We start from the raw sequence: 8,311 nt of genomic DNA, 5'->3' as shown, positions 1-8,311 counted from the left end.
ACATACACCTACACACATGTACAACCCCTATCACCCCTCACCAATTCCTGCTCCCTCTCCCTCTAACTAGCCGAGAGCCTCTAAGTCTGTAGCGGGTGTGATCACAGTATAGTTGCTTCGGGTGTAAGACTCCAGGCAGAACGGCTGTGGAGCTGAACCTCCCAGTCTACTCCGTGGATTGATAGCACAGCCCTCAGCCCCACACCTCTCACTTTACAGCTTTATTTATAGTCCCTCTATGCACAGTTCTTTGGGGGAAAAACTGTGCTTCTGATGACCATTCGTTTTTGAAGAGGAGACAAATTACAAATGTGCTTGTCTTTGTACTTTGAAAATGCCTTTTTCATAACCAAAAACGGGCCTGATGAAAAGACCAGGGAACATCAAAGTGGTTCACCCTCCAACAGAAAGGTTAAAAGTTAGGCTTGAACACTGATTCTCTTGCATTCTTCCTGGCTCCATTCTCATTAGTCACTCATTTTAATCAGATGCACCATCAATTAGTATGACTTTTCTGTGTGTTTGATGCATAAAGGTTGGATCTCAAGGACGCAGAACTTTCAGTATACTCAAATGGTAGGCAGGGCTAGCAGCAAGTGTGTGACACACTCATGACTGTTTTTTACTGCCACCACAGAGGAAGTGGTTACAACTCAGACCTCTAGGGTCCAAGTCAGTATGACTGATACAAGGGTTTATATGTCAGTGTTACTGGGGGGTTGCCTGTGAAAATCTTATAGACACAGAAAATAGAACTAGTGTGGGTTAGGGATAGAGTTTTGACAACCCAGTCTCATCAGAAAACGTTCAGTGGCAACGTTGGTCCACTTGGAACGACGTTACCATCTCACAATCTGGCCTCTCAGAGTGTGAGATGGTAACATTTTGTCAGCCCATTGTTTTGCATTGGCATGTTCTCACGTCACGTGACTCACAAGCTCCCGTCTGCGGAGAGGAAAACATGGCGGATATTCCTTGCTTTCTCAGATAAAAATATAGTTTTGTAACTTAGTTTGGGCATAAAAATACATTCTGACACCATTTCTAGCGAGAAATGTGCTCTTTGCTTCCACAGTCTTCAGCCAGTTCGTGCTTATGATAAATATTTTAATAGTTAGGGTTAGGGTTAGGCTTTTAGTAAACATCCGGACCTTTAATTCTGGGCTGCGTAGTAACCACCGAGCGCTTGGAAGACAAACGATGTCATCTTCCTTCTGTCAGGTGAGTAGTTTATTGTTTTTAAAGATCGTTACGATCTAGGTTTACAGTCCGAGTGCTGAGACAGCGGATGCGGTGTCCGTTGATACACACAATGCTAATCTTCAGCTAATACACCATTGTTAGCCACATGCTAAAGCCCACCGTAGCCTGTGCTACCTGGCAGGTGAATACATGGTTGTTGAAACCAGTTCAAGACGCTTAGCTCATCATTGAGGGACGCTACAATATAAATATAAACATGAATTTGATTTATGAATGCTTTAGATTAATAAGGAGTGTATTTCTCTACCATTACTCCAAAATATCAGATCAATTTGGTTTAATGTATAGTATGCAATATGATAATAATGTTTCCATGTTATGGAGTTGCAATTCATTTTATAAAACAATTCCTATGTTCTGTTTTTTAATCAAGGAGGATCCAAGTGAAGCTACAGGAGTTTCATTAACGTCAATAACTTGGACCGAACACTTTGTTTTGCTTGATGAAGAGCAGGAAGGGCAGCCTGGAGAGAAAGAGAAGCCGGGTTGAGCCCACTACCATCATCCACGTACCACGAGGAAGATGAGGGAGAGAAATGATCCTACCATTAAAGAGGTACTTTTAAGTTACATACCAGAAACACCATTTTATATAATATGCCAAATATACATTTTTATAAAATCCCCAAAGTACGCTTGCTGACATACAAGTTAATATCACACTGAAAGAATTTTGATCAATCATGCTTCCCTGCTGTGATTGTTTAACTGGGAAAACAACTTTTTCCACAGGAAGGCAAGTCAATTTAAGGAATACATGTTCAAAGTTTTCCTCTGTTATGTGTAATGATGACCCCCATCAAACATAATGTTAGCAATCTTTACACCTTTTAATTTATTCTGATTATTTCTGTCTACATGTGTTTCAGAAAATTTGCCTTCATTAGTTTCAGAAAAGAGTGATGATGTATCGGTCACGGGGCGGCAGCACGAGACTCCGCAAACTAGTCTGTAAGCAAATCATACAGAAAATAGAAAACCCCTGCCTCATTCATTGTAGTATTAATGTGTTTGAATAAGTCAGGCTGCTAATTACCAGCTACTGATTTGAGTAAAACATCTATTGTTATCCTCTGTGTTCATTTCTTTAATGTTAAGAATGTTTCTCATAAGACCTTATCAGATTGCATTGTGAAACATCTGGGTCACCTAAATTTAATGTAAACAAGATTGAACTCTTGACTAATGACGGTATGTATTTAGCACTGATACACAAACTTGATGTTACACATCTTAAACAATATGATATGGGTGTCCCTAGACAACCAGACCTGTGTGCTTTCCTGTGACTATAAATGACTTGAACCTCAGATAAAGAAATTTATTTTCTGACTTCAATTACTGAGGCATTCTCTACAGGCATTCTCTACAGAATGTAATGTGCCCATTCTACTTCAGATCCATTGAATCATTGTGTGTTTATGTTGCTTAAAGCAGAGCATTCAGTGCTTTAATGTAATCAGCATCTTATCTGACAATATCATGGTGTAGAAGTGCAAGGAAATACCAATATGTTATGATCAATGTCATTTATTCTTCACAAACATTACATTAAGGCATCTGCTGGAAATGTTATGATCAACAATTCTCATGCAAATAAGACTTTAAAAACGCCACAAATAGTGTTTTGGAGAGGGGTGTTTCAGAGGGAGGGGGCAGCTCTGGAGAAAGGTCTGTCACTCCAGGTCTGCTGCTTGGTGTGATGGAGACATGAGGTTAGCATCAGGAGCGGACGCTGCAGAAGGGACCATGGAGCTGAGGCACACCTGTACTGCTTCTCTTGAGAAGAACTGAAGGACACACAAACAAACCATAGTGTTAAATTATGAAGATGGTTCCCTCAGATTTTTTTTTTTAAACATAAACGTCAGACAGGCTGCTAAAAACAAAAAATGCTGAAGCTAACAGCTACCCAACAGCGAGCTAATGCCTTCCTAAGGCAGCCAGGGAGTAGCAAGAGTAGCCTTGTAGCAAGAGAGTGTAGCTAATCACAGCCCTCACTGTTCTTCATCAGTAGAGAAGTACCTCGCCATGTTTTCATCTTCAGAGGAGTCATCCAAAGACTGTGCTGCTGTTCCGGAATATGTCAGGCCCGCTGCAGCCTGCTGGGCTTGAACTCTGAGCACGCAGGGTAGGCCCTCACATCCCGTCTCAGTAAATGCATCATATCTGAGAATATATGATAAAAAACAAAACGTCTCAATAGTGCGTTTGTACATACACACGTATGCTTCCAGGGAAGCATGATTGATGTATACATACACACATACAGGGCTTTCTTTTCTACAGAAATATTTTTCCTGAGTTGATGTCTCTGCTTATGCCATCTAGTATGTGAAACCAAAGATATGTTGGCATAACTGTATGTTTTCGGATTGTCTAACTGTGTATTTGTGTTAAAGTCAAAAGGTCAAGGCCACACTGACCTCATCTTATGGTTTCAGTTGTCAAGAGACACAGTGTCATTTATACGAGAGAAAATATGTAGAAATATGTAGACGGACACTGCGCTGGTTAGCGGAGTCATACAACGCAGTGTGGTAATTCTAGTGTAGTTTTTTTTTAATAAATGGGTAATCTTTTTTTACAATCTACAAAAAGTTATCTATACATTTGGTCACAGAATGTTACACAAATAAATTGGCATTAAAGTTGGCATCTTGCTGTCTCGCCAGTCTGACGATGCATCTGAAGCGTCCATCAAGGGCGTTCTGCAGGTAATTTGGATTGTTTGTTTCTTGTGAAGAGGAGAATAACATCAATTCATACCAATATCAGTTTACAATCAAACCTTTTTGTGTTAACCTTGTGTAAACAGAGTCAAAGGACATTGTACAACAATGACACACATTTTCCACAGTACCTGTCGTTCACTACTGAACTTCTGACACCCATTACTGGACTGTGTCTTCCTGTAGAATGGTGATGTTCTCAACGTTCTTTTCACAGTCTGTCAAAACAAAATTAGAGTTACAAATGTTAATGCCCCACAACCCATTGCCGATACGGTTGTATTTGCACACCACATCGGACCAAAACAAAACTGCAGTCTGTGAAACAAGCAGTTTTGGTAGATATAAGGGAAATGCTAATATTTCTACATGATACATATTCAGTCCCTTAAGCAAAATAACAATGATGGCAGGCCGCAACCTTGAAGCCTTCGTCTACTTTGCTTACAGACTAGTTTGCGGAGTGTCGTGCTTCCGCCCCGCGACCGATACATCATCACTCTTTTCTGAAACTAATGAAGGCAAATTCACACATGTAGACAGAAATAATCAGAATAAATTAAAAGGTGTAAAGATTGCTAACATTATGTTTGATGGGGGTCATCATTACACATAACAGAGGAAAACTTTGAACATGTATTCCTTAAATTGACTTGCCTTCCTGTGGAAAAAGTTGTTTTCCCAGTTAAACAATCACAGCAGGGAAGCATGATTGATCAAAATTCTTTCAGTGTGATATTAACTTGTATGTCAGCAAGCGTACTTTGGGGATTTTATAAAAATGTATATTTGGCATATTATATAAAATGGTGTTTCTGGTATGTAACTTAAAAGTACCTCTTTAATGGTAGGATCATTTCTCTCCCTCATCTTCCTCGTGGTACGTGGATGATGGTAGTGGGCTCAACCCGGCTTCTCTTTCTCTCCAGGCTGCCCTTCCTTCTCTTCATCAAGCAAAACAAAGTGTTCGGTCCAAGTTATTGACGTTAATGAAACTCCTGTAGCTTCACTTGGATCCTCCTTGATTAAAAAACAGAACATAGGAATTGTTTTATAAAATGAATTGCAACTCCATAACATGGAAACATTATTGTCATATTGCATACTATACATTAAACCAAATTGATCTGATATTTTGGAGTAATGGTAGAGAAATACACTCCTTATTAATCTAAAGCATTCATAAATCAAATTCATGTTTATATTTATATTGTAGCGTCCCTCAATGATGAGCTAAGCGTCTTGAACTGGTTTCAACAACCATGTATTCACCTGCCAGGTAGCACAGGCTACGGTGGGCTGTAGCATGTGGCTAACAATGGTGTATTAGCTGAAGATTAGCATTGTGTGTATCAACGGACACCGCATCCGCTGTCTCAGCACTCGGACTGTAAACCTAGATCGTAACGATCTTTAAAAACAATAAACTACTCACCTGACAGAAGGAAGATGACATCGTTTGTCTTCCAAGCGCTCGGTGGTTACTACGCAGCCCAGAATTAAAGGTCCGGATGTTTACTAAAAGCCTAACTCTAACCCTAACTATTAAAATATTTATCATAAGCACGAACTGGCTGAAGACTGTGGAAGCAAAGAGCACATTTCTCGCTAGAAATGGTGTCAGAATGTATTTTTATGCCCAAACTAAGTTACAAAACTATATTTTTATCTGAGAAAACAAGGAATATCCGCCATGTTTTCCTCTCCGCAGACGGGAGCTTGTGAGTCACGTGACGTGAGAACACGCCAATGCAAAACAATGGGCTGACAAAATGTTACCATCTCACACTCTGAGAGGCCAGATTGTGAGATGGTAACGTCGTTCCAAGTAGACCAACGTTGCCACTGAACGTTTTCTGATGAGACTGGGTTGGTTTTGATTACAAAAAACTTATCCTCCACAATCAAACAAATTGGTCTATAAATCTAAACTGGTCAATGAACGGTTCTTTTTCAAAAAACAGTAAATAATAAATTTTAGGTAAAAACTGGGGCTCCTGTTAGACTACTTTGTGTCTATGTCATGCAAACAGATTTAGTTTGAAGATGCTGACAATAAATTCATGCATGCCAATGTACTGTATATTAGAGGCAGGATTATAGCAGGAATATCATAGCAATGACACGCCTTGAGGCAGTTCATGCATTATCACAGAGTCCTTTCGTTGATGAGTTTACTCAAAACCCTCCTCCTCTCCTTCACCGTAGCCAAAACTGTGTTACATCACAGACAAACAGCTTGAAATGTGCAGACATGACGAGCAAAACATAGATTTGTTTAAATAACTGATCAAAACTTAAATAATAATAATGTTTTTGATTTATCAATTACTTTATAAAAAAAGGGTACAAACAGGAGGAATAAACAAAGAACAAGGAATAAATATTGCTCTGACACCTCTGTCTTTAAAACAGCATTGATTCTCCTGAGTACAGTTTGTTCATGTCCCTGACAGGTTGTTCTAAGCATTATGGAAAAGTTGCTTCAGTTGTTCTGTCTGAGCTTCTTTTGTCTTTTTGTGTGAACCCAGACCGTCCGCATAATGGTGAGATCAGGGTTCTGACACCATCTGCTAATAGACAACTTCTGCTCACCAGTACCGGAGTCGAACCAATGGATTCAGGAGAAAAAAACTAAACACAAGGAGATTGTCTCTGAATATAGCTCTTCATGAGTCTGGCCTGTGTGTTTGGGATTATGGTGCAGAATGAGTCATACGCCACCCTCTGGGATAACAATTAAAAAAAAAAAACTAATCTAAAGTGCTTATAAGAAAGTAAATGCATCTTTTTCATTCCAAAGTTTTTAATGTCTTTTGAATTGTGCAGTGGTTGGGGTGGAACATTTCAATTTCAGCAGAAAAAAAATGGTGCAGGAGGTAGCGGGAGCTTTGACAGAAGCGTTGGAACAGGGATCTGCTGGTGAAAAGCAGGTAGCTGAACAGAGTTGAAGGAGTTAACACTCAGCTGTGGTTAATCTCCTCAGGGGGACTTTGGGGCAATATCCAGTTAGAGTGGAATGTGAATGTGTGTGACTCTGACCATGGGGCTGGCACAACTGTCTCTCACTCCTCCTGCAGAGAGCCTATGGTCGCTCCTCTCAGCAGTGTTATTTCTCCCCAGCACCCTATTAAATCTGCTCTCAACACATGGAACTGGCTTCCACCATGGTAGACAAGCAACTCCCCTGAGCCTAACCACTGACGCTTGAATCCAAACCACACAAAACCTCAGAGTACACAAGTGCTATACTGGAAAAGTAGCTCGGCCCTCTACAGATGTTGGACAGTCCAATTCAGACTTTGGAAGAGGAAAATTACAATGAGTTAGGATTCTGACAAGGAAACTTGAACAAGATGTGGCATTTCAAAGATTTCTGAGACATTTGTGACACCCTGTTTTAAACGTTTATATAATCACATGTACTGTTAGAGCTTGAGTGTGTAGGATTTAGTGATAGCCAGTAGCGAAGTTGCATGTTGCTGCTGAATACCTCTCACCTTACCCTACCCTTCCAAACATGAGAGAGAACCTGTGGAAGCCTTCAGTTGTCCTGAAAACCCTAAAGGTGTTTAGTTTATAATTAAATTTGAACTACTGTAAAAAATGGCAGCCTCTGGAGCAAGGACCCACTCCCGATGTGAATATAAAATATTTGAATTAAAGAGCTCATCCGATAGGGTAAAGAAAATGTACAATTTAGATGAAACACACTAGTGAAAACATCAAGAAGATTATTTGATGTTTAATTTCTGCCAATAGATCCCTTTCACCTAAATCTTACACACTGAACCTTTCATATCTCACCACTGTAGTTACGGCATGTAAAAACACTAATAATATATTTTTTGTAAGGCACCCCCTGAAACACATGCACATGGTGAATACATATCTAAATAAAAAGCCTACATATTATTAATATGCTTACAGTGTGTTAATGGGGGTTCACCCACAGCTTTAGCATACCAGTGCAAACTTAAATCCAATCAGGTGTCTGTTATTTCAATAAATAATACCCTGATGTAAAAAAATACAAATAAGATGGAGTCAAATTTTCACATTCATTATTGTTATAGCCCTATGGTGCCTACACAAAAGCTTCAGCCGGACGTGTACCTCATGTACTCACGCTGTGTATTTAACAAAATATTTTGTACAACACATTTTAAGAGGCTATACATTGTGTGTATGAACTTATCGGTTGAAACTATATGTTATTGTTTGACTTCACAAGGATGTTATTAAGACATCATTCCTAGCATATAATTTTATTTTATCCTAGCTACAATAGTTTACATTGTCCCTATTATATCTAC

The 8,311-nt window shown here is 39.5% G+C and overlaps 1 long non-coding RNA gene across 1 annotated transcript; it reads right to left on the bottom strand.

The window, feature by feature from the left end:
* Positions 1–4,125: 4,125 nt before the first annotated feature.
* Positions 4,126–5,485, bottom strand: LOC133948155 (uncharacterized). The gene is made up of 3 exons (XR_009919771.1): positions 5,431–5,485; positions 4,833–5,015; positions 4,126–4,213 (listed from the first exon to the last, which is right to left on the bottom strand). It is a non-coding gene; the product is annotated as an uncharacterized LOC133948155 (long non-coding RNA).
* Positions 5,486–8,311: the final 2,826 nt, after the last annotated feature.

Source organism: Platichthys flesus, chromosome 3, assembly GCF_949316205.1.
Source record: "Platichthys flesus chromosome 3, fPlaFle2.1, whole genome shotgun sequence".
Lineage (NCBI taxonomy): Eukaryota > Metazoa > Chordata > Actinopteri > Pleuronectiformes > Pleuronectidae > Platichthys > Platichthys flesus.
This window is presented reverse-complemented; position numbering and strand designations above follow the sequence as displayed.